The sequence below is a fragment of the Gopherus flavomarginatus genome, chromosome 1, assembly GCF_025201925.1.
Source record: "Gopherus flavomarginatus isolate rGopFla2 chromosome 1, rGopFla2.mat.asm, whole genome shotgun sequence".
Lineage (NCBI taxonomy): Eukaryota > Metazoa > Chordata > Testudines > Testudinidae > Gopherus > Gopherus flavomarginatus.
The window spans coordinates 143,218,450-143,244,338 of NC_066617.1; the positions used below are offsets into that span (position 1 = coordinate 143,218,450).

The following is a 25,889-nucleotide window of genomic DNA, read 5'->3' on the forward strand; positions in this document are numbered from 1 at the left end:
TCAAAATCTAAGCATTGCAATCTCACAAATTTGATGATATGCACTGGAACAAGGGACGTTATTCCAATTCCTATTACCATGTGAATTTTGTTCTCCTGGCACATGCATGACAGCACAGTTCTCACTGTTGTGAGGACTGGGTTCCTCAGGTCTCCAGAACCTGTAAGAGAGAGAAGCTCAGTGTTAGAGATGCATCATTATAAACGTCTCAGGGGAAAGGGTTGTTGTTGATGATGATGAGGTAGAAGGAGAATTGCAACACTTGAATCAGTCACAGACAATTCTCTTTTTCTAAAATTCATTCATAGCCTCTATCCATATTCCCTTTTCAAATCTTCTGTTAGACCAGATATGGTTAGCTCCAGAGCTCCAGTTGTGGGTAAGGCGCTCTCTCTCTCCATTGTGTATTAATCCTGGAACTAAGTGGAGGGTGGTAACTGGTCTCCATCCCAGGAAATACTCACGCTGCAGTATCGTTATATGGAGTCATCCACCCAGCGCCACTGGCCTTTTTTGTTCTTATCAGTCAGACCAATACAGTAATTCCTTCCTTCGCTGCCTGTAACTGTTCCATTTACCCGAGTGAAGATGAAATCCTGCATAAAAATAAAATCTAATCTCCACCAGGTGCAGTCCCTGGGCAGACAGTAGGAGACGGGGGTCCCTATGGGGTTGTGGTGGTGCTGAATGTGATGGATGAGGAAGCCCAGGATTGAATGAACACAGAGCCCAAACATCCTCTCCAGGGCTGCACTCTGAGTGCCCAGAGGAGCCTGACTCCCAGCAAGTTACCTGCTCAGCTCCTCTGTTGACCACCACCAGGTGGGAGCCCATCCCTGTGCAGTTCCTCTCACTGTCATCCCAGGTCATGTTGTCTTTAGAGAAGTAGTAGCAGCTGGCCTGAAAGAGCTCCCAGCCCCTAGGGCAGCACGTCCAGACTTCCTCTGTGAGAGGAGAGAAGAATGAATCACAGAAAATAGAAACAGAAAGGACTTATTAGATGATACCCAGTACAGTCCTCAGGTCCAGTACAAGGTAGTTCCATCCAGTCCATCTTCAATTCACACATATCTCAAGCAATAGGGACTAACGGAGGCCTTCATGGTGAGGCAATGATTCATCACATGCAGACTAATTCTTTTTTCTCCTACCTGGTCTTTTTTATACTTAATTCTTCCCTCTAAACCCTTCCTGGTCAGTTCTTTCCCTCATTGTTGCTTGCTCCCTGGAGGCACTTGTAGGCCATTAACACACACTAACTAGTTCTGTGCTGGACTGTTTCCCTTCCTGCTTCTGTGCTTGCTCTGGCAGCCTCTCTCTTAGTGTCTCCTCCTTCGCCTTCTCCCCCTCTGTCCACTTCCTTCCTCAATGGTCCTCTTCTATTCTACCTCTGCACCCTACCCTTGCCTGTGCTCATCCACTCTAATCACTTTATGTGTTGTCTCTTCTGTGAAGACTCTCACCCTTACCAGCCATTCAGTCCCACCTCTATCCATTTGACCCCTGAGCTCTGCCTGTCCTTTCCTCCCTCTCTCTATCCGTACTGCCAATTCCTCAGGCCATGCCTTAGCTATCTCTCTCTAATCTTGACTACGGCTCCAACCCCCCATCTGGTCTCCTCAGGTTTCATATTATGAACCTCAAGCCCATCCAGCTTACTGCTGCCATTCCACCCCCCAATCTCCCGCTTAAGTGTCTTCACTGGCTTTTGTTTTCTGCTTGTGTTAGATTCAAACCCCTCACCTCACCTTCAAGGCCCTCCACAGCTCTGCCCTGTCTCCATGTTATCTATAGTTGCTTCCTACTCCTGCATTCAGCCATTTTGGCTTATCTCATTACTCTCCTGACCTTTTTCCATAAGCAATGCTACAACTGTTCTCACTATGTCCTCGATACCTGGAATAACCTCCTTGACCCATGTGCTCCTACCTCAATCACTCCTCAAAACTCATTCCTTTCAGTCAGTCTTCCATCACTGCCCTCTCTTCTGACATCCTCTAATTTGTAGTATTATGGTGGAGTGGTAACAAAGGCATACTTAAGGTTGCCTCAGAGAATTTTGCTATATGGGAAAAGAGTGAGAATATTTGCAAAATAGTTTACTACAGGAAAAAAAAACTACAGAAACATACAAAATAGGTGTGTAGGAGGGCTTTTCATTTGCTGTCCATTTGGAATTTGTAAGACAGTAATGTACTTAAAAATATTTCAGATACAGAAATGTTTTGTTATTGGATCCCTGGTGTCTCACTTTTTAAAATAGCCTTTTGCAAGGGTACAGATGGAGGCACTTTATGTGTATTGCTATAGTTTACACAAACACCCCTTTATAATTTTCCATTTTGGAATTTCAGAGAAAAATATTTTTTGCCTCATAACTGATGTGAGCTGCAGCAAATCGGAAGCACTGCAGTGAAGATATGAAAGTGTTTACTACCCAGCAACCTATGTTGCTAGGCAGTGACTTATATATGTACCTGGTGTTAGGAGAATGTGAAGCAAATAGGGTAAAGACCAAACAATAATAATCTTGCTTCTGGCCTTGCTTTTAATTTAAAGAGGCTGAATAAGCAAGCAAGAGAATGTAAGTGAAAGCACAAGGCTGTCCCTCCACCACACAGAGTGAAAGCTTTACCTTTCAGTAACAAGAGAAGATAAGGGGACCATATTTAACAAGGGGTTGTGGTAACCAAGCAGCAGGAAGGGGGGAAGATGTAAGGAAGAGACTCTGTGAGAGAGTGATCATGCCCCAAAGTAACCCCACTCCTTACCCCTCTGTCGATGGGTTCCGCCGGGGCTTGACCCTCCTGGAGGGGGAGGGGAGCCACACTGGCCTCGATGTCTTCCCTGCAATTACAGTCTGCTCTGGCCTTTCGGCAGGTCAGAGTAGTGGCAAAGTCAAAGGGGGCCCAGCCCTTGGTTCAGGCGGGGCACCAAACACAGTTTAAACAGCCCTGGCCCTTTGGAGCAGGGCAGAGCAGTGGCAAGATCTGTGGGGGGCCCAGCCCTTGGTTTGGGCAGGGCACCAAACACAGTTTAAACCGTTACAGGCCTCTCCGACTGGGGAGAGGGGGAATCTGCCACCCGGTTGCGGGTGGCAGGGGGAACGCAGGCCCACCCACTCCTCTGTGTTCCAGCCTGGGGCCCTGGTAGCTGTTGTCACCTCTACCGGTGGTCAGTGGGGTCCTGACCGCAACACACTGACATGGGCAACGGTAGCTCTGCAGCCTGACTGGAGTCAGCTGCCCCCGGGCTACTTCCTAATTCCCCCTCTATTCCTACCTGGTCCGGGGCCTCTGTTCCGGAGACGTCCAGGACCATCGGTTCCTCCCAATCCGGGCTGGGCGGCAGGTCCGGTAGAGTTTCGGGGAATTCGGGCCACGCCTGGTCTGGGGGCTTCTCGGGGCCGTAGTAGGGGCGAGGCAGTTCTGACAGCCCCTCGTCGTAGTAGGGGCTGGGCAGCTCTGGCAGCTCCTTATTGTAGCAGGGGCGAGGCAGCTCTGGCAGCTCCTGGTCTCGACCTCTGGCTTGGGCAGCCTCCCAGTCACGAGCAGCGGCAGGCATATCTGCTCCTGCCGGTGGCCAACCCACAACTGAAGGCTGGGGCCCAGCTTTTATTCTTCCGGGTCACCGTCTGACCCTTTGAGGGGCGGGACTTCCGCCCAGCGGCCCCGCCCCCGTGGATGACTGATGGGGCTCGACCCTCCCGGAGGGGGAGAGGAGCCACACCGCCTCGCTACACCCTCCCATCAAGTATGAAAAAGGTGGTATTTGATTTGTCCTGAGGCCAACTTGGGTAACTATAAAGGAGAGAGAGAGGGAAAAAAAAGAGTGGGTAAAATATTTCCCTCCTTCTTGCCATCTCCTCCATACATTACAACTTCTCCTGGTGCTCACCAGGGACTGCTTCTCCTTTGTTTGTTTTCTTGTCACAAATGCCATCACAAACCTCTCTAGGGAGGGAGAAGAATAGGGCAGCTGTCTTGGGTTCCCTCTGTTATCCTGGAGGCCCAAGTGCACTCTGTCATAGGGACATATTACCCTGGTCTAGCCAAGGAATAGAAATTATTGAGGGGGTACGAGGCTGTCTGCCAGCTCAGGATAGGGCTGCAGGCTAATTCACTCATATATTAACAAAGAATTGTTAAAAGATATTGCAGTGTAATAAGGCCCATTCACTGATGTATTAGTTTAGTTCAAAGGAAATTGTAATGGTATTGTCTTCACTTAGCTATAACCTGTTGTCCGGTTTTTGATTGGAACACCCAGTCGAAAAGGGATACTGGTGGCTCTGGTCAGCACGGCTGACTGGGCCGTTGACTGTCCAGCTGGCGGCGCCTTGAAGCACTTTTCCTTTTTTAATTTTCTGGCTCTCTTTCTTTGAGTCTTTCCTTCTTTCATTGTTTCTGCTGGTTGTGACTCCACAGTCTCAGCTACGTTAACAAAATCACCCTTTGCTGATAATGTGTATCATCTGCCATAACCACAAGTGCAGCCAAGGACAAGCAGTCAGCACTGTTTGAGACACTATGGTTAAGCCCTGCCTCTCAGACAAAGGGCAAGATGTGAACTAGTAGTGTCTCTCCATCCCTAGGAGTTTCAGTCTAAGCTCAGTCTCTCAGGGCTTATCTACATAGGAAAGTTTTACCAGTATAATTATAATTAAACCACTGGTGTTGTCCCAGTACAATTCCCCCCATGAGTATATCCTTATTCTAGCCTAAGAGTAGCATTTTGGGGGGGGGGGGTTGCAGGGGTTAAGCTTAAATCTCTTACAAAAAGAGAGAAGATAAACTAGAGAAAGTTGCTCTTAAACCAGAATAAGAGTGTTCCCACAGGGAATTATACCAATGTAATACAGCACTTTAAATTCACATCCCACCTTATTCTGGTATAATTTACCATGGAGACAGGCCCTCCTTTGAAAAATCAGCCCTCTTTCTGCGCCTCCTCACATCAAAGTATTTGAGTCTCTCACACAAGGGGGTTGAGTCTTTTTCCTCTTCTCTTCTGGTAAGTATGTCTTTAAAGTAGCATGAGTCAGTAGCCATAACTGTAACAGTTTGTAGTTTCTACAGAGGTTTTAAAGTCCCTGCTGCTCACACAGCACTTGTGAATATTTATCCCAGACAATAATTATAAGAAATAATAACTATTCACTGTACTGCTTAGCCCTCATCTACACTGCAAGTACAACCAGGCTAGAAGGCCTAGTCATAACAACAACATCTCCCAGCAGAGTTTCAGCAGGACTCCATCTTATTGAGTTTAATTGCAGGCTTGTCTCCATGACAAAACTGCACTGATTTAACTGAACCCTGAGTTACTCTAAGACTTCATGTGGGCCTCTCTAAAAAGCAATTGTAAAAATGGCTCCTCCATGCCCTACAGACCCCGCTCCCTGTGTGAGTTCCTAGTCAACCTACTGACTTTACATGTTTGCTACCTTTTACTCCTGTTAGCCTTACAGAGCAAGTACAGCTCAGAGAGAGAACTAGAGTCTGTTCCTGCCTGTGCATCATCAGCAGAGTTGTTATTTGCTATGTAATTCTGCCCTAAGTTACACACCCAGGAGATACAATGAGGGTTGTGCAGGCATCCTTGAGGGTAGAATTTGCCCTGCAGAATCTTAACAGCAGTGATGATGAGTGAAGAAGAAAGAGCCCAGATTGAGTCTCAGAGCCCAGGGGGATTTGCAGGGATGGAAATTAAAAAAGATATCTATCTATATCTTTATCTGGACTCATTAAGAGACAATGAAGATCTATGAATGCTTGTGACAGATCCTTTGATGTCCACTGCTAGATCCCTCCCTTCCCTGCCACACCCTGCCCCAGAAAAGAAGCAGTGAAGGTGGGTCCTCTAGACCTGTCTAGAAAGGCTGCAGGAAGCAGCCAATCAGAGCCCTGAAGGCTCAGTTAAAAGGCGCTGCAAGGGCTAAGCAGATTAGATGCTGGCTGGGAGTGTAAGGATGAGGAAGGTAGTGAGATGCTCCTGGTGAGGAAATCTGTGAGACACCCTGCTCATAGAACTTCAGCCCTGAGGTAAGGGTGAAGAGGAAGGGGCTATGTGGGAAGTGGCCCAGGGAATAGCAGCAGCAACTATGGGTATGTCTACACTACAAAATTAGGTTGAATTTGTAGAAGTCAATTTTTTAGAAATCAGTTTTATACAGTCAATTATGTGTGTCCTCACTTAAGACCATTAAGACCATTAACTCGGCGGAGTGCATCCACAGTATCGAGGCTAGCGTTGACTTCTGGAGCATTGCACTGTGGGTAGCTATCCCAGAGTTCCCACAGTCTCCGCTGCCCATCAGAATTCTGGGTTGAGCTCCGAATGCCTGGTGGGTCAAAAACATTGTTGTGAGTAGTTCTACAGGTTTGTAGAAATTTTGGTGGTGCCTAGAACCCGTACTGCACCGTCTTCTGGCAAGCACCCAGGAGACAACGACGACTAGCAGTCGTGCTGGATCGTCTGCTGCCAGCTAAAGATGTATAAGAGAGATGGAGTGGATCAAGACAAAAAAGACACCAGATTTATTCTGCATTCATTTGTATTCATTTCCTCCCCCCTCCCTCCCTCTATGAATAGTTGGGGCAGGGATAGCTCAATGGTTTGAGCAATGTCCTACTAAACCCAGGGTTTTGAGTTTAATCCTTGAGGGGGCCATTCTCTGTGACAGTTGTGTGTATTTCTCCTTGATGCAAACCCGCTCCGTTTGTTAATTTTAATTCCCTCTAAGCCATGTCATCAGTCGCCCCTCCCTCCGTCAGAGCAAGAGCAGACAATCGTTTCACGTCTTTTTTCAGTGCAGATGCCATAGCACGGAAAGCATGGAGCCCGCTCAGATCACTGCAGCAATTATGAGCACTGTAAATACCATGCGCATTATCCTGCAGTATATGCAGAACCAGAATCTGCAAAAGCAAAACCAGGCAAGGAGGCGATGGCAGCGTGGTGACGAGAGTGATGAGGACATGGACACAGAGTTCTCTCAAAGTATGGGTCCTGGCAATGTGGACATCGTGGTGTTAATGTGGCAGGTTCATGCTGTGGAACGCCAATTCTGGGCCCAGGAAACAAGCACAGACTGGTGGCACTGCATAGAGTTGCATGTCTGGGACGATTCCCAGTGACTGCGAAACTTTCGCATACGTAAGGGCACTTTCATGGAACTTTGTGACTTGCTTTCCCTTGCCTTGAAGCACAAGAATACCAAGATGAGAGCAGCCCTCACAGTTCACAAGCAAGTGGCAATAGCTCTGTGGAAGTTTGCAGTGCCAGACAGCTACCGGTCAGTCGGGCATCAATTTGGAGTGGGCAAATCTACTGTGGGGGCTGCTGTCATCCAAGTAGCCAACACAATCAAAGAGCTGCTGATATCGAGGGTAGTGACTCTGGAAAATGTGAAGGTCATAGTGGATGGCTTTGCTGCAATGAGATTCCCTAACTGTGGTGAGGTGATAGACAGAACCCATATCCCTATCTTGGCACTGGAGCACCAAGGCAGCAAGTACATAAACTGCAAGGGGTACTTTTTCATGATGCTGCAAGCACCGGTGAATCACAAGGGATGTTTCACCAACATCAACGTGGGATGGCTGGGAAAAGTACATGACACTTGCATCTTCAGGAACTCTGGTCTGTTTCAAAAGCTGCAGGAAGGGACTTTCTTCCCAGACCAGAAAATAACCATTGGAATGTTGAAATGCCTATAGTTATCCTTGGGGACCCAGCTTACCCCTTAATGCTGTGGCTCATGAAGCCGTACATAGGCAGCCAGGACAGTAGTTAGGAGCTGTTCAACTATAGGCTGAGCAAGTGCAGAATGGTGGTAGAATGTGCATTTGGAGGTTTAAAATCTTGTTGGCACAGTTTACTGACTTGGATAGACCTCAGCAAAACCAATATTCCCATTGTTATTACTGCTTGCTGTGCACTCCACAATCTCTGTGAGAGTAAGGTGAAGATGTTTATGGTGGGGTGGGAGGTTGAGGCATATCGCCTGGCCGCTAATTACGTGGAGCCAGACACCAGGACGGTTAGCAGAGTACAGGAGGGTGTGGTGCGCATCAAAGAAGCTTTGAAAACCAGTTTCATGACTGGCCAGGCTATGGTATGAAAGTTCTGTTTGTTTCTCCTTGATGACCCCCCTCAACCTTGGTTCATTCTACTTCCCTGTAAACTAACCACCTTCCCCTCCCCTCTTCCATCACAGCTTGCAGAGGCAATAAAGTAATTGCTGCTTCACATTCATGCATTCTTTATAAATTCATCACACAAATAGGGGGATAACTGCCAAGGTAGCCCTGGAGGGGTTGGGGAGTAGGTAAGCACTGGGTGGGGTGGGGAAGGACAAGGCCACACTGCACTTTAAAACTTATTGAATGCCAGCTTTCTGTTGCTTGAGCAATCCTCTGGGGTGGAGTGGTTGGGTGCTCGGAGGCCCCCCCACTGCGTCTTGGGCATCTGGGTGAGGAGGCTATGGAACTGGGGGGGGAGAGGGCGGTTGGTTACACAGGCACTGTAGCAGCTGTCTGTGCTCATGCTGCCTTTTCTGAACCTCAACGATATGCCTGAGCATATCAGTTTGTTCCTCCAATAGCCTCAGCATTGCCTCTTGCCTTCTGTCAGCAAGCTGACACCACCTATCATCTTCAGCCTGCCACCTGTTGTGCTTTCCTGGATTCTGACATTGTCTGCCTCCATGCATTCTGCTGGGCTCTTTCAGTGTGAGAGGACTGCATGAGCTCAGAGAACGTTTCATCACGAGTGCGTTTTTTTCATCTTCTAATCTTTGCTAGCCCTGGGAAGGAGAAAATAGTGTGAGCGTTGAAACATTTGCAGCTGGTGGAGGAAAAAAAAGGGAGAGTGCTAGTTAAAAAGACACATCTTAGAGAACAATGGGTACACTCTTTCACAGTAAGCCTTGCTGTTAACATTACATAGCACATGTGCTTTTTGGTACAAGGTCACATTTTGCCTCTTATTGAGGGTATGCCGGTTTGGTGTGAGAGATCTTTCACGTAGGGCCGGGCAACAGAATTCAGCTTGCAGGCAGAAGACACAGTCTTTCGGCTTCTTTAAGCTTCATAACATCTGGGAATGGTTTCAAACAGAAGCGCCCTCATTTTGCATACCAAGCACCCGTTGGGTTGGCCATTTAAAAGGAGGGGCTGTGGTTTTTGGCTTAATGTGCAGCACAAACCCAACTACCCCACCACCCCAATTCTCTGGGATGATTGTTTTACCCCTCCCCCCACTGTGTGACTAACAGCAGGGAACATTTCTGTTCAGCCACAGGCAAACAGCCTGGCAGGAGCCTCTGAATGTCCCCTTAATAAAATCACCCTATTTTAATCAGGTGACCATGAATGATATCACTCTCCTGAGGATAACACAGAGAGAGAAAGAACGGATGCTATTTGAATGCCAGCAAACACCGGGACCATACGCTTTGTTATGCAATGATTCCAGAGTATGTGTTACTGGCCTGGTGCGGTAAAGTGTCCTACCATGGAGGATGGAATAAGGCTGCCCTCCTAGAAATCTTTTGCAAAGGCTTTGGGAGTACATCCAGGAGAGCTTTATGGAGATGTCCCTGGAGGATTTCCGCTCCATCCCCAAACATGTTAACAAACTTTTCCAGGAGCTGTACTGGCCGCGAGTGCCAGGGCAAATTAATCATTAAACATGCTTGCTTTTAAACCATGTATAATATTTACAAAGGTATACTCACCAGAGATCCCTTCTCCGCCTGGCGGGTCCAGGAGGCAGCCTTGGGTTGGTTCAGGGGGTACTGGCTCCAGGTCCAGGGTGAGAAACAGTTCCTGGCTGTTGGGGAAAACGGTTTCTCCACTTGCTTGCTGTGAGCTATCTTCAACCTCTTCCTCCTCATCTTCTTCGTCCCCAAAACCCGCACCCCTGTTGTGTGCTATTCCATTGACAGAGTCAAAGCACAGGGGTGGGGTAGTGGTGACTGCACCACCTAGAATGGCATGCAGCTCATCATGGAAGCAGCATGTCTGGGGTTCTGACTCAGAGCGGCCGTTTGCCTCTCTGGTTTTTTGGTAGGCTTGCCTCAACTCCTTAAGTTTCACGCGGCACTGCTGTGGGTATCTGTTATAGCCTCTGTCCTTCATGCCCTTGAAGATTTTTTCAAATGTTTGGGCATTTTGTCTTTTGGAATGGAGCTCTGATAGCATGGATTCATCTCCCCATACAGCAATCAGATCCTGTACCTCCCGTTCGGTCCTTGATGGAGCTTTCTTGCGATTCTGGTCACTTCTACTGATGAGATCTGCACTCACCTGCAGATTGCCACATTGGCCAAACTGGAAATGAGATTCAAAAGTTTGCGGGCCTTTTCTTGTCTACTTGGCCAATGCATCTGAGTTGAGAGTGATGTCCAGAGCAGTCACAATGGAGCACTCTGGGATAGCTCCTGGAGGCCAATACCATTGAATTACAACCACACTACCCCCATACTACCTCAAATTTAACCCGGCAAGGTTGATTTCAGTGCTAGTCCCCTTGTTGGGGGAGGAGTACAGAAATCAAATTTAAGAGCCCTTAAAGTCGGAAAAAAACGGCTTTGTCGTGTGGACGGGTGCAGGGTTAAATCGATGTAACGCTGCTAAATTTGACCTAACTTGTAGTGTAGACCAGAGCTATGAAAGGAAGTCACATGTGGCTGCAATTTGTAGGGTCTGTGGGTTGGGACCTGGAGTAGTGAGGGTGTCTGGGTCCCCTCACTGGCAGAGTCACCAAAGGCCTGAGAAGGGGAAAAGTTTTGTGTAGAAGCACAGGGCTGGAATTTAAAGGGCTCTAGGCTGGGACTGAAGACCCTGCAGAGGGCCAACCATTTGTTGAACTTTGTTACCCTGGGGACGGAAGTGAAGGAGTGACTTGACTGGAGAGCTGGGGACATCACAGGACTGCTAAAGGCAAAGAGTTTCCAGGGAGAGAGCCCTGGGGGCACTGCTCCATACCAGGGCAGGGATGGACTTAAAGTTAGCCCAGAAGACAGAAGAATTAACTGGCTTTGTCATAAACAAATAGTTAAGGGTTAATGTCTCTTTTACCTGTAAAGGGTTAACAAACAGGGAACCAAACACTTGACCAGGGGACCAATCAGGAGACAAGATACTTTCAAATCTCGATGGAGGGAAGCCTTTGTTTGTGTTTTTTTGGGTTTTGCTTTGTTCTCTCTGGGTCCTGGAAGGGACTGGACGTGCAACCAGGTTTCTTGCCAATCTCCCTGCTACAGTCTCTCATATATTCAGAATAGTGAGTAATTTAGTAAGAAAGGCGGTTATAGTCTTTTGATTGTTTCTATATTTGCAAATGAAAAGTTTTATATTCCTTTTTACCTTACGGAGAGTAGCTAGGGGAAAAAGTAGAAAGACTCTGTTGCTTAGCAACAGAGAATGCAGCAGAGGAACAGCAGTTCAGGCAGTAAAACACCAGATGGTGCCCCAACACAAAAAAGCAGGAAACATGACTTCCAGGACAAAACTGGATGCAGAGGAACAAATCAAAGACGCAGACCACAGGCGAGACATGGAAAAAAAACTACAAGAGATGGAGCTGAGAGAAAGAGAAAGAGAGGCTGCCCACAGGAGAGAGTTGGAACTCCTGAGGGAAGCCCACCGGCAGGCCCTGGAATTAGAACAGGCTAAGCAACAGAACACAGCCAATCCTAACAACACTTCTCCAATTATGGTTCCACATCCCAAGAAATTTCCCACCTACAAGGCAGGTGATGACACTGAAGCCTTCTTAGAAAATTTTGAAAGGATCTGCCATGTATACAGCATCTCTGAAAACCAGTACATGATAGAGCTGAGGCCGCTGCTCAGTGGACCCTTAGCAGAGGTGGCGGCTGAAATGCCTAAGGAGAACATGAACGATTATAAACTTTTTCAAACCAAGGCCAGATACAGAATGGGGATAACACCTGAACATGCCCGTCGGCGGTTCAGAACCCTAAAATGGAATCCAGATGTGTCATTCCCCTGACACGCCTACCACATTGCAAAGAATTATGAGGCCTGGATATCAGGAACAACGGTTAACAATATGGACAAGCTGCACCTCCTGATACAAATGGAGCAGTTCTTAGATGGTGTTCCTGAGGAAATAGAGAGATACATCCGAGATGGGAAACCCAAAACAATAACCGAGGGGGGGGAGATTGGAGCCAAATGGATGGAAGTGGCAGAAAAGAAAAAAGCTACTGTCAAGGGGAGCGACTACCCCAGGGGGCACACCGACAATAAACCCTATAACCGAGGGCAGCACAAGACCCCACCTACTACCCAAGGAAAGCCACAGACGCCATATTCTCCCACCTCACCAGTCTCCAGTAACCCACCTCGGCCCAGTGACCAGTCAGCTGGGTGATGCTTTAAATGTAATGAACTGGGACATATAAAGGCCAACTGCCCAAAGAACCCCAACCGAGTGCAGTTCATTACACCACCCTCACACCAAAGATCCCCAGGCCCAGATGCCTCTCAAATACCCTTGGAGCGAAGGGAAATTTTGAGAGTGGGCGGAAAGAAGGTTATCGCGTGGAGAGACACGGGGGCACAAGTGTCAGCTATCCACCAATCCTTAGTGGACCCCAAATTCATCAACCCAGAGGCCCAAGTGACAATTTACCCCTTCATATCACAAGCTGTAGACTTGCCTACAGCTGAACTGCCTGTCCAGTACAAAGGCTGGTCAGGAATGTGGACTTTTGCAGTCTATGACAATTATTCCATCCCCATGCTACTGGGGGAAGACTTGGCCAGCCAGGTGAAGCGGGCCAAGAGAATGGGAATGGTTACACGCAGCCAAACCAGGCAAGCTTCCCGACCCATTCCTGTTCCTGAGCCGTCCACAGAGACCCCGTCTGTGTTACCAGAGACCCAGACCGAGGTAGTGGACCCGAATCCCCTACCAATGACTGAAACAGCCACAGTGCCTCCAGTCCCAGACCAGGAACTGGAAAAGCAACCAGCACCAGAACCGTTGCCAGCACCGACACCAGCGCTTGCAAACCCATCTTCAACCCCAACGCCTGAGGGTGCCAGCGAGCCTAAACCGGCTGAAGCAGCAGACAACCACACCCAAGAGGCTCAGCCAGAGACTAAAATACCACCTGGTGCACCAGCGGAGAGTGGTTCACCCACAACGAAAACAACCCCATCACCTACATTGCTTCCAGAGGGACCAAGCCCAAATCCACAGTCTAAGGAAGAACTGGTGTCTCCAGCTTCAAGGGAACAGTTCCAGACTGAGCAGGAAACAGATAACAGCCTTCAGAAAGCTTGGGCGGTGGCACGGAGCACCCCACAGCCTCTCAGCTTTTCTAATCGATCCCGGTTTGTTGTAGAACAAGGACTTTTATACAAGGAGACTCTTTCTGGTGGACACCAGGAAGACTAGCATCCACAAAAACAGTTGGTGGTTCCAACTAAGTACCGAGAAAAGCTCTTAAGCTTAGCCCATGATCATCCTAGTGGCCATGTTGGGGTGAACAGAACCAAAGACCGGTTGGGGAAGTCCTTCCACTGGGAGGGGATGGGCAAGGACGTTGCCAAGTATGTCCGGTCTTGTGAGGTGTGCCAAAAAGTGGGGAAGCCCCAAGACCATGTCAAGGCCCCTCTCCAGCCACTCCCCATAATTAAGGTCCCATTTCAGCGAGTAGCTGTGGATATTCTGGGTCCTTTCCCAAAAAAGACACCCAGAGGAAAGCAGTACGTACTGACTTTCGTGGACTTTGCTACCCAATGGCCGGAAGCAGTAGCTCTAGGCAACACCAGGGCTAAAGCTGTGTGCCTGGCCCTAACAGACATTTTTGCCAGGGTAGGTTGGCCCTCCGACATCCTTACAGATTCAGGATCTAATTTCCTTGGCAGGAACCACGAAAGAACTGTGGGAAACTCATGGGGTTAATCACTTGGTTGCCACCCCTTACCACCATCAAACCAATGGCCTGGTCGAAAGGTTTAATGGAACTTTGGGGGCCATGATACGTAAATTCAATGAACACTCCAGTGACTGGGACCTAGTGTTGCAGCAGTTGCTTTTTGCCTACAGGGCTGTACCACATCCCAGTTTAGGGTTTTCACCGTTTGAGCTTGTGTATGGCCACGAGGTTAAGGGGCCATTACCATTGGTGAAGCAGCAATGGGAGGGGTTTACGCCTTCTCCAGGAACTAACATTCTGGACTTTGTAAGCAACCTACAAAACACCCTCCGACACGCTTTAGCCCTTGCTAAAGAAAACCTAAAGGATGCTCAAAAAGAGCAAAAGGCCTGGTATGACAAACATACCAAAGAGCGTTCCTTCAAGGTAGGAGACCAGGTTATGGTCTTGAAGGCGCAATGGGCCCATAAAATGGAAGCATCATGGGAAGGGCCATTCACGGTCCAAGAGTGCCTGGGAGCTGTTAACTACCTCATAACATTTCCCAATTCCTCCCTAAAGCCCAGAGTGTACCATGTTGGGATGGTCTAGACAGGGATGGTCTAGACAGTATTTGGTCCTGCCATGAGGGCAGGGGACTGGACTCGATGACCTCTCGAGGTCCTTTCCAGTCCTAGAGTCTATGAGTCTATGTTAATTCTCTCAAGCCCTTTTATTCCAGAGACTTACAGGTTTGTCAGTTTACAGTCCAGGAAGGAGATGACGCTGAGTAGCCTGAAGGTGTCTACTACGAAGGAAAAACTGACGGTGGCGTGGAAGAGGTGAACCTGTCCACCACCCTGGAACGTCTGCAGCGGCAACAAATCAAGGAGCTGTGCACTAGCTTCGCCCCAGTGTTCTCAGCCACCCCAGGACGGACTGAACGGGCATACCACTCCATTGACACAGGTAATGCTCACCCAGTTAGAACCCCACCCTACTGGGTGTCTCCTCATGCTCAAGCTGCAATAGAACGGGAGATCCAAAATAGGCTACAGATGGGTATAATCCGCTCATCTACCAGTGCATGGGCATCTCCAGTGGTTCTGGTACCCAAACCAGATGGGGAAATATGTTTTTGCGTGGACTACCATAAGCTAAATGCGGTAACTCGTCCAGACAACTATCCAATGCCATGCACCAATGAGCTATTGGAAAAGTTGGGACGTGCCCAATTCATATCTACAATAGACTTAACCAAGGGGTACTGGCAAGTACCGCTAGATGAACCTGCCAAGGAAAGGTCAGCATTCATCACCCATGTGGGGGTGTATGAATTTAATGTACTTCCTTTCGGGCTGCAAAATGCACCTGCCACCTTCCAGAGGCTGGTAGATGGTCTACTAGCAGGACTGGGCAAATATGCAGTTGCCTACCTCGATGATGTGGCCATTTTTTCTGACTCCTGGCCCGAACACCTAGAACACCTGAAAAAAGTCTTTGAGCACATCAGGCAGGCAGGACTAACTGTTAAGGCCAAAAAGTGTCAAATAGGCCAAAATAGAGTGACTTACCTGGGACACCAGGTGGGTCGAGGAACCATAAACCCCCTACAGGCCAAGGTGGATGCCATCCAAAAGTGGCCTGTCCCAAAGTCCAAGAAACAGGTCCAATCCTTCTTAGGCTTGGCCGGGTATTACAGGCGATTTGTACCACACTACAGCCAAATCGCTGCCCCACTGACCGACCTGACCAAAAAGACCCAGCTGAATGCAGCCAAGTGGACTAATGAGTGCCAAAAAGCCTTTACTCAGCTTAAGGCAACACTCATGTCTGACCCTGTGCTAAGGGCCCCGGACTTTGACAAACCATTTCTAGTAACCACAGATGCATCTGAGTGTGGTATAGGAGCAGTTCTCATGCAGGAAAGACCGGATCATAACTTCCATCCTGTCGTGTTTCTCAGCAAGAAACTGTCTGAAAGGGAAAGTCACTGGTCAGTCAGTGAAAAGGAATGCTACGCCATTGTGTAAGCCCTGGAAAAGCTACACCCATACATTTGGGGACGGTGGTTCCAGCTACAAACCGACCATGCTGCACTAAAGTGGCTTCATACTGCCAAGGGGAACAACAAAAAACTGCTTCGATGGAGTTTAGCTCTCCAAGATTTTGATTTTGAAATTCAACACATTTCAGGAGCTTCTAACAAAGTAGCTGATGCACTCTCTCGTGAAAGTTTCCCAGAATCCACTGGTTGAAATTTGTCCTTGAAATGTAAAAAGTCTTGTAGTTTACATACTTAGTAGTATATGTAAAGGTGCATGTGTTGTATTAATCTGTTTATTCTAAAGTTCTAGGAAGAAATCACCGCCAGTGAGGTTCCCCACTGTCTGTGATTTGAGGGTGTGTGTCATAAACAGATAGTTAAGGGTTAATGTCTCTTTTACCTGTAAAGGGTTAACAAACAGGGAACCAAACACATGACCAGGGGACCAGTTGGGAGACAAGATACTTTCAAATCTCAGTGGAGGGAAGCCTTTGTTTGTGTTTTTTTGGGTTTTGCTTTGTTCTCTCTGGGTCCTGGAAGGGACTGGATGTGCAACCAGGTTTCTTGCCAATCTCCCTGCTACAGTCTCTCATATATTCAGAATAGTGAGTAATTTAGTAAGAAAGGCGGTTATAGTCTTTTGATTGTTTCTATATTTGCACATGTGTAGTTTGCTGGAAGTATTTTAAATTGTATCTTGCTGGAGGGAAGGCTTCTTTCTAGTTTCTATAAGCTGACAGACCCTGTAACTTTTTACCATCTAAATTGCAGAGATAAACTTTTATCTTTTTTTCTTTCTTTTTATTAAAAGTTTTGCTTTTAAGACCTGTCTGATTTTTTCCCCCTTGTTGAGGCTCAAGGGAATTGAGTCTGTACTTAACAGGGAGGGAGGGGAGAAGGGGGAATCCCTTTGTTTTAGATTCACGGAGCTTGAATCTGTTTTGCCTCTGGGTGAGGGAGAAAGGGGAGGGGGAGGGGAAGGGACATTCCTCCCTATTTTAAGATTCAAAGAGTTTGAATCATGATAATCTTCCAGGGTAACCCAGGGACGGAAATCCTAGGAAAGGCAACGGTGAGGAAAGGGGTTTACTTTCCTTGTGTTAAAATCCAGGGAGTCTGGGTCTTGGGGGTCCCCAGGGAAGGTTTTGCGGGGACCAGAGTGTATCAGGCACTGGAATTCCTGATTGTTGGCAGCTTATCAGATCTAAGCTGGTAATTAAGCTTAGGGAAATTCATGCTAGTACCCATATTTTGGACGCTAAGGTTCAGAATTGGGAATTATATTATGACAGGCTTATATTCAGTATTTTCCAAAAAAATTGCTTTAGTCAGATAAAGACTTCAATAGACACAGCCTTGAAGTGAGCCAAGAGCTATACTGCCCTTTGTGAACCACAAAGCCTGTGTAAGAGGTCATCCCAGTACTCTGGGGATCTCTTCAGGGCTGGTTGCTCAGGAAATGGGCTTCCTGGAATGAACTGGATCAGAGTCTGTTTACATCTTGACTTTAGTAAGATAAACACCATAACAGACACAGCCCTGAAACGAGCAGGGAATTCATGATGGGGCATTGTACATAGTGAGAGTAAGGAGAGAGCAGTAAAAGGACAGTACTAGAGAGAGAACTTTATATAAAGCATCAGACAGTCTGCCTCAGAACCTAACAAGTATATATGAGCTGGTTATCCAAGGAAGGAGGAAAATATCAGAGGGGTAGCTGTGTTAGTCTGGATCTGTAAAACCGGTAAAGAGTTCTATGGCACATTATAGACTAACAAACATATTGGAAGATGAGCTTTCGTGGGTGAATACCCACTTCGTCGGATGCATGTAATGGAAATTTCCAGAGAGAGGGTAATTGTTTGGAGAAGGTGCCTGTGGGAGGAGAACTGGGACTAAACTGGATAAAATTGAGCAAAGAAGGAAAAATTCTGCTAGGCAATCAGGAAACAGTTCCTATTAGTGAGGGGTCTGTTAGGAGTTTCCCTAAGGACAGGGCGGGAGCTCCAGTGTTTGGGCCTGGAGAAAGCACTGGAGAATACATTAGAGGAGCAATCCTTCTGTGGCTGGCGAAGAGGGATGGAAGAGTAGATGCACAAGATTAGAAATGGGCAGCAAGGAATATAGTCTCTCTGTTAGAATATGTCTGGGGCAAGGTCAGAGCTCTGCCTCACAGTCCACTGGAGCAGTTACTTCATAATGATTCTGCTGGTTAGTTATTTGCTGCGTCCTTGCTCCTGTGGCTCTGCCAGTTGTCTATCTAGTGGCAGCCCCGCTCATGGGAGGCCCTCCCTATGCCACTCTACACACACCAGGACATTCTGCTGGGAATCTGGGACATGTGGCTAGAAGATGGGCAGCTAATGGTCACTTTATTGTCACTGACCATGGGGTCATAATGACCAAAGTGATTATTCATGAGCACTGGAGCAGCAGCTAGCACTTTGGTCACACCCCTTTGTGACATTGCACCCATAATGCTTTATAGAAATATGCTTATGAGTGTAAATATATCATAATTGGAATATGCTTTATGCTAGATATGCCATGTAACATCTTTGCAAAGGTTATGATCTACTGAATATATTCTTCCTATTTGTATGCTTGTATCATTTTTATATCTGAAGTTATGAGTGTTGGCTCTATGCTTGTATTTAAAATGTTTGCTGTAGGAAGCACATAAGGCAGATTTGGTCAACATAGCATGAAGGGATTATCAAGTAATTGAGAGTACTTAACTAACAGTGGACTTTGGGAGATGCCAATCCACATCTGAGTTTTCCTGGGAACATTCAAACTAATTTGTAAACAATGGTGTTGGCCTGCAAAAAGCTGAATCATTTGTGGACATGTGACTTGCCCAGGTGGCTACAGACTCCATCTTGCTGCTGTGATTTTTGCACAGGAGAAAAAGGGTTTCCCCTCCCCACAAGAGAGAATATAAAAAGCCCTGGAAACCCCTCCATTTTGTCTTTAGCTGGCTCAGAAGATAGCCTCTTCACCCCATAGGGATGTCTGAAAGAAACTGGAACAAAAGCAGTAACTACAGGGGTGTGAGTGATTGCTGGACCCAGACTAGGAAGGAGTCTCGTCTGTGAAAGAAGCTTATTGGAACATCTGAGGGTGAGATTTAACTGCAGCTAGTTTTCTACTGTGTTAAGCTTAGACTTGCATGTTTTGTTTTCTTTTGCTTGGCAATTTACTTTCTTCTATCTGTTATTACTTGGAACCACTTAAATCCTACTTTTTATACTTAATAAGCAAAAAGTGATTTTTATTAATGAACCCAGAGCAAGTAATTAATATGTGGTGGAACAAACAGCTGTACATATCTTTCTATCAGTATTATAGAAGGCAAACAATTTGAGTTAACCCTGTAAAGCTTTATACAGAGTAAAATGGATTTATTTGGGGTTTGGACCCCATTGGGAACTCGCTAACTCAATGCTGGAGACAAGAGCACTTCTTAAGCTGTTTTCTGTTAAGCCTGCAGTTTTTGAGGGACATGGTTCAGACCTGGGTCCGTTTGCAGCAGGCTTGCATGTCTGGCTCAACAAGACAGGGTACTGAAGTCTCAAGCTACCAAGGAAAACCGTCTCAGAGGTAGCATCAGCACATCAGGTGGCAGTTCCAAGGGGGTCTCTGTGACCCAAACTGTCATACCTTTATCTTCTAATCACTCGCCCAAGTCCTCCAGAGAGGCCCTGACTCTGAGAGACAACACTGCAACAGCATGCAACATTGTTGGATATTTCTATTGCTCTCTGAAAGCAATGTACTAGCTATGGCCAGTCCAGGGTCCCTTAAGCACCCCCACAGTACTGGCAGCAGTGTTTGAGCATGTCCTGGGACCTCCCAGTGTTCCCCTGGCACCAGCTGAGTGTGCAAAAACAAACTCTTCAAATGCCTTTTGAACAGGACATGTGTGGGGGTGGGGGTGAATATTAAACAAGCACCAGCTCATCATGATGGAAACATGAGTGAGGACAGGAGAAATATCTGAGTACAGTACATCAAGCCTCAGTGACAGCATAGTGTCACTGAGTCAGTCACCCCAACTGTGCATGCCTGTCTGGTTTCTGTGACTCATTTCCTGAAGCAGGCAGGAAAGGGCCCCATGCAGGTCCCTGTCAAGGCAGCTGAGGTTGGCAAATCTGAGGGCAGAGCTGCAACATCAGCTTGCAAATGTCCTTGACAGCACTGAATACATCTGCATAACCCTGCTGGATCTTAGTGTTGTGCACAAGGCCCTGAAGCTTGGGATGAAGACCCACAGACCAATTTCTATATACTGTACAAAGAAATACGGGGCAGCCTGCATTTCCTCTCTATGGTACCCCTGGTCTTCCTGCTGATCCCCTCAAACCTGTCTCCTTCTGCTCCTTTTGTTTCCTTCCCCCTCCACTCTCAGCTTTTTTGTCTTCTCTCATGCTGCTCCTGATGTGTGCAATTTTCTCCTTGTCCTAATTTATTTATTTAATTTATTAAGTGACCTCTCTCCTTAAAATCTACTTCATTCCTCCCTGGCTTCTCCTCCTGAGTGATTGCTCCACAGGCTTCCATTGCTGAATGACAGGGTTCTTTGCCTTGCTTGTTTTGTCTTGTCTAACTTAGATCGCATGCTGTTGCAGGCAGTGAACATGAATGTTAGGTTGTAAGATCTTCAGGGTAGGAAGCTTGTCTTATATTTGTAAGGTGCCTTGTAAATTTACAAGGCATTAAATGTGATTGTTAATAGCAATAGCAATACTTAATGTTTGTGGGGCTTCTAAGTGTTTTTCAGTAGAGATAAGCATAAGCTACAACACTTGGATCCAGTTCCAGATTTCAGATACTATGTCCCCCTTAAAGTCTCTAGGGATTTGGTTTAAGCCTCTCTCTCCTTTGCAGAATTTAGTTCCTTGTTCTCTCTGTAACATTCTCAATATAATTGTAACCACCACCCAACTGAGACAGTCTGTTTTTCTCTCCTGGCCAGCACTGACCAGGTACAGATGGATACTGTGGAAAGGCAAATGTACACCTATAATGAAATTAAATCTGCTCTGGACTGCCCCTGTATGCCCTGGAGATGCTACAGGTGCTGCTCATAGACCAAACAGTGTATGGAGCTACTGCTTCCCATCTTCTAGGCAATGGTCTCGAGGTCTAGTCCAGTTCCCTGCACTTAAGGCACAACCAAGCATTATCCAGACCAGTGGTTCTCAAACTTTTGTACTGGTGACCCCTTTAACATAGCAAGCCTCTGAGTGCAACCCCCAGCCTCCTATAAGCTAAAAACACTTTTTTTGTATATTTAACACCCTTATAAATGCTGGAGGAAAAAGCTGGGCTTGGGGTAGAGGCTGACAGGTCACGACCCCCACATGTAATAACCTCCTGACCCCCAAGGGGTCCCAACCCCTAGTTTGAGAACCCTGGTCTACACCATCCGTCACATGTCTGTCTAAACTGCTCTTTAAAAACAAACCAAACAAATAAAAAAAAACTCCAGTGATGACGATTCCACAATCTCCTTATGCAATTTATTCCAGTGCTTAACCACCCTGACAGTTAGGAAATTTTCCCTATTGTCCAACCTAAAGCACCCTTGCTGCAATTTAAAGTCCTCTTGTCTCATCAGGGTGGAGGGATAGCTCAGTGGTTTACCCTTTGGTCTGCTAAACCCAGGCTTGTGAGCTCAATCCTAGAGGGGGCCATTTGGGTAACTAAGGTAAAAATCTGGGGATTAGTTCTGCTTTGAGCAGGGGGTTAGACTAGATGACCTCCTGAGGTCCCTTCTAACCCTATGATTCTAATGAGAACAACTTTTCTCCCTCCTCCTCATAGCAACCTTTTATGTACTTGAAAACTGTTATGTCCCCTCTCAGTCTTCACTTCTCCAGAGTAAACAAACCCAATTTTTCAATCTTCCCTCATAAACCATGTTTTCTAAACCTTTAATCATTTTTGTTGCTCTTCTCTGGCTTTTCTCTAATTTGTTCACATCTTTCCTGAAAAGTGGCACCCAGAACTGGACACAATACTCCAGCTGAGACTTTATCAGCACAGAGTAGAACAGAAGATTTTCTACTTGTGTCTGGCTTACAACACTCCTGATAATACAGCCCAGAATGATGTTTGCAGGATTTTTTTTCCAGCAGTGTGACACCAACTCCTATTTAGCTTGTGATCCACAATGAAACCCAGATCCCTTTCTGCAGTACTCCTTCCTAGGCAGTCATTTCCCATTTTGTATGTGTGCAACTGATTGTTCTTTCCTAAATGGAGTACTTTGTATTTGTCCTTACTGAATTTAATCCTGATAATTTTGATTCTATCCTCCAAAGCACTTTAAACCTCCCAGCTCAGCATCATCAGCATAGAAAGTACACTTATACAGTTTGCCATCTAAGTCATTGATGAGGATATTGAACAGACCCAGAACTGATACCTGCAGGACCCCATTCGTTATGCTCTTCCAGCTGGACTATGAACCACTGATAACTACTCTCTGGGAATCATTTTCCAACCAGTTTTTTACTCACCTTATAGTAGCTCCATCTAGTTTACATTTCCCTAGCTTGTTTCTGAGAAGATCATGTGAGACAGTAATAGACAGAGTCAAAGGCTTTTGATGCTATGGACCTTACAGCAGCACAGCTGTACTGATTAGCTGTGTAGCCACTTCATCAGCAGGAGAGTCTTCTACCAACATAGCGCTGTCCATATCTCTGACGGACGAACATTTTGCTGAAAACAGTGCTAGTGTAGACAAAGCCTTAAAGTCAAGATATACCGCTTTCACCCCACCCCCATCCATAAGGCTTGTTACCCTGACGAAGAAAGCTATTAGGTTGGTTTGACACAATTTGTTCTTGACAAATGCATGCTGACTGTTACTTATCACCTTATTATCTTCTAGATGTTTGCAAATTAATGGCATAATTATTTGCTGCATTATCTTTCCTGGTACTGAAGTTAAGCTGACGGGTTTGTCTTTATTCCCCTTTTTATAGATTGGCACTATATTTCCCCCTTTTTCTGTCCTCTAGAATCTCTCCATCTTCCATGACTTTTCAAAGATAATTGCTAATGGCTCAGATATCTCCTCAGTCAGCTCCTTGAGTATTCTAAGATGTCTTTAATCAGGCCCTGCTGCCTTGAAGACATCTAACTTATGGAAGTTTTAACTTGTTCTTTCCCTCTTATTTCAGTCTCTGATCTTACCTGATTTTCACTAGCATTCAGTAAGTTAGATGTCCAGTTGCTACAAAACTTTTAAAACCTTCTTTCATTGTTTTTGCCTATTGCGACTCCACATCCCTGTTACCAGAATTATGCTTAGTGCTAACAATATATACAAGTGACCTGTGCTGACTGTAAATTTAACCTCAAGTGAAGCCAAGGACTAGATGTCATCCTCCTGCAGCCAAACAACAATAGAGGTGAGTCTTGTCTCAGTTCTCTGCCCAGGGCAATCATATTTCTCTTCTCCACTGCAGATCAGAACAGCCATCTCCCTTTCGTGGGGAAGGAATGATGTCTCTTAGAGTCCAATTCAAGTCCTGCTTCTAGGCACAATTCATTAATGTGGTTTTCAGGCTTCAGCAGATCACACCAAGTAAAACAACTTTCAAAACCCCAGAGTAAGACAGGTAAAAATGCAGCAGTGCTTCATCCTCACACCAAGGTCCAGTCATACCTGAGAGTCCGCTGAGAGCGAGGAGCTTGAACAGAGGGGTGAGGGGAAGGAAGGTGGTCAAGGACCCACAGAAGAACTTTGCCTGCTGGTTGGAGCAGCTCCTGGAAATGCAGAGGAAGATGCCGGACTAAAAGGGGGAGAGTTCATCAAGCATGTCATAGCAACTAGGAAGCTGGACCAACAGCAGCAGAGAGACCTGTTTTGAGCAGCTGATTAGCCTGATGGACAGCAGTCAGCCTGCCCAAACCTCAACATCTACTTTTGCCCTAGTCCAGTCACCTACAATGGTCTCCCCTCCATGCTATTGCTGGAGATTTCTGATCGGGGAATGAGCCAATCAATGCACTCCTGGCCCGGGAATGTGCCTGCTGATATGTATCCTAGTCATTCTCCCCCATACATCCACAGGGGAAAGATAGTTGCACTGGTGACTTCTCTAGCACACTGATCGGAAGTGGTATCAGTTTGTTTTCTGCACTTTTCTTAAAATTCTCACTTCTGAGATAGTGACTGCTGGGCTGCCTGTGTTGTTATTAATAAAATGTTTGGTTGCACAATACACCTGTGGGTGAGTGCTTGGGAAAGAAATAGGAAGTTCAAACCAAAGCTATTACTAAAGTCAGATGAACAACAGATCCACTTATAATAGTTGTACTGGACACATGACTCCCATTTGCCCACCTCCAGCATTTGTAGGGGAAAACAGGGCATCCCTTACTACCCATACACTCCTAGACCTAGCCCCACTTATCAGAGACATGCTCTCCGGGTTTCAAGAGGGATAGCTGGGTTAGTCTGTATCCCCAAAAACAATGAGGAGCCCTGTGGCAAAAACAGACTTCAAAGAAAAACTGCAGAGCTACAATTCATTTGCAAACTTAACACCTGCAATTTGGGCTTGACTAGGGAGTGGCTGGCTCACTACAAAAGCTATTTTCCCTTTCTTGGTATTGACATCTCCTCATCAATTATTGGGCATAGACCACATCAGCCTTGACTGAATTGGCCCAGTCAACACTGGTTCTCCACTTGTAAGTTAACTCCTGTCTCTTCATGTGCCAGTATATATTTATGCCTGTATCTATAATTTTCACTCCATTCATCTGATGAAGTGGGTTTTTTACCCACAAAAGCTTATGCCCAAATAAATCTGTTAGTCTTTAAGGTGTCACCGGACTTCTCATTGTTTTTATGTTCTCCCGATGCCTGTACTGGGCCTCTAAACCAGTACTATCTTCAACCCACTCGGGAGAAAGTTCTCCTCCTTCTCACTTATGTTGTGCAGTGTCCAGCATGCCCTGTTAACATAAATGGCATTACACAAACTAGCCCCTACACAGCTTGTAAGCAGTGCCATCTTGCCTTATTTCACCAAATGCGCATTTCACCATCATCCTGAAACTGCTCTGTGTGTAACTAAACTTTCTTCTGCTAGGTGTTCTCACATCCGGGTAGGGCTTCATGAGCCAGGACAGTGAAGGATAATCTGGGTCCCCTGAAATATGAGTAGGCCCAGACACCGTTACTATTCATATTACTGGGAGAAAATGAAGTCCCTTCTTGTCCAACGAGGTAAATGTGAGATTTTGGATACCCTGGCATCATGCACTCTGCCAGTTCCTCCCATGTTAGCATCCTTGGCCATCCCTTTATGGTCAACCGAGGCCTGCATAATGTGCAAGTGGTATCCTTGCCAGCTGACATATTCATGTGCACCTGGTAGGGGTAAACAGTGATCATATATGAGCCATCAATAGCCCCAGCACAATTCACGGAACCCATTCTCTTAAAGCTAGGTCTTGTTTTGGGGACAGTAGCAGCCATCACCATCCATGGCTAAACCACACAAACCTCCCGCACCACAGCACCAACAGTTGACTTGCTAATACCAAATGGATTGATTAGCCACCAAACTGTAGCCCTCTGGGATATCCAACTAGTAATAGCAGCCTGCTTTTGCACCCATAAAGTCCTCTCTCATCTGCTTGTCCAGGTACTGAAATGTCAGGGCAAGCTCCTCACACAGTTCCAGGACAATGGCCTTCCTCCACTGAAAGTTCTGGAATCCCTGCTGTGCATCCCAGGTTTGCATGACCATGTAGTCCTACCATTCTGTGCTTGATGCCACAGCTATTAAAACCTGCATCAGCTGTCTTCACTCCACTATGCAGGCACACCGCCTGCATGATCTCCTCATCAAGGCACATAGCCACTTTCTCAGGGTGATGAGCCACTGCTGACATGCCCTCCACCAT

The 25,889-nt window shown here is 46.6% G+C and overlaps 1 pseudogene; it reads right to left on the reverse strand.

Annotated features, from left to right (window-relative positions):
* Positions 1 to 25,889, reverse strand: LOC127042946 (C-type lectin domain family 4 member D-like; annotated as a pseudogene).